Raw genomic sequence first — 1,355 nt, 5'->3', positions numbered from 1 at the left:
CATTTCTCCAAAGATATACAAATGGCCAGGAAGTATATAAATAGATGCTCAACATCATTAGTCATTAGGGAAATGCAAATCAAAACTGCAAAGGGATACCACTTCACACCCACTAGGATTGCTAAACTTAAACAAAAAAAAAAAAAAAGAAAGAAAATAACAAATATTAATGAAAATGTGGAGACATTTGAACTCTCATACATATCTAGTAGGAATGTAAAATGCTACAGCTGCTTTGGAAAATGGTTTAAGAGTTCTTTAAAAAGTTAAATATAAGTCTATAGCCATGCCAACCTGAACGTGCCTGATCTCGTCTGATCTTGGAAGCTAAGCATGGTCGGGCCTGGTTAGTATTTGGATAGGAGACCACCTAGGAATACCAGGCAGTGTAGGCGTTTTTTAAAAAAAGATTAAACATAAAATTACCATTTGACCCAACAGTTCAACTCCTAGGAATATAGCCCAAAGGATTGAAAATAGATAATTAAACAAATGCTTATTCATGAATGTTCTAGAAGCACTATTCACAAGAGCAAAAAGGTCAAAACAATTCAAATGTTCATCAAAGGATAAATAGATAAACAAAATGTGATATATATACAATGGAATTATATTCAGCCATAAAAAGTGGTAAAATATTCATGCATTCTACAATGTGGATGATTCTCAAAACCATTTTGTTTATTGAAAGTAGGTCAACACAAAAGGTCACATATTTTATGATTCTGTTTATATGAAATATCCAGAATAGATAAATCCATTGAGACCAAACTCAGATTAGTGGTATCAGGGGATGACGGGGAGTGGGGAATAACCGTTTACTTGATTTTCTTTTGAGGTGAGCAAACATTTTAGAACTTGATAGGCATTGCTTGTACAACCTTATGAATGTACTAAATGCCATGAAATCGTACACATTAAGATGGTTAATTTTATGTTATGTGAATTTTTTCTCAATAATTTTTTAAAATTCCCAACATCATAAATACTAAATCTTTGCATTTTTCTGATCTTTGAGGGAATTATCCTAAATTGGTTTCAGAGAGAACAATTCCTCTTCCCTGACTGATGGAGAAACAGTGGAGGAAGGCAAGTAGGTACAATTATTGGCTTTAAATCTCAATTAAGAGACATCTGGGGAGAATTACTGTAAATGGCCATCACATTTTTACCCTTAAAGAAAATAAGCCCAAAATACAGGACATAAAAGTGAAAATGTTTGTGATATCACTATAAAGCCAAGTTTATCATCTGTAGTGGCCCCTTTCTTTATTGAATCGTACAGTTTTGGAGGAATGAAGAACCTCATCTAATTCAAGCTTTCATTATTTACTTGTGTGTATAAAGCCCAGAGA

The 1,355-nt window shown here is 33.1% G+C and overlaps 1 pseudogene; it reads left to right on the top strand.

The window, feature by feature from the left end:
* Positions 1-276: 276 nt before the first annotated feature.
* LOC118604244 lies at positions 277-395 on the top strand (annotated as a pseudogene).
* The last annotated feature ends 960 nt before the right edge of the window (positions 396-1,355 follow it).

The sequence above is a fragment of the Rousettus aegyptiacus genome, unplaced genomic scaffold (assembly GCF_014176215.1).
Source record: "Rousettus aegyptiacus isolate mRouAeg1 unplaced genomic scaffold, mRouAeg1.p scaffold_m13_p_6, whole genome shotgun sequence".
In the NCBI taxonomy this organism is placed as follows: domain Eukaryota; kingdom Metazoa; phylum Chordata; class Mammalia; order Chiroptera; family Pteropodidae; genus Rousettus; species Rousettus aegyptiacus.
The sequence above is the reverse complement of the archived record's forward strand: the minus strand, read 5'-3'. Positions and strand labels throughout refer to the sequence as shown.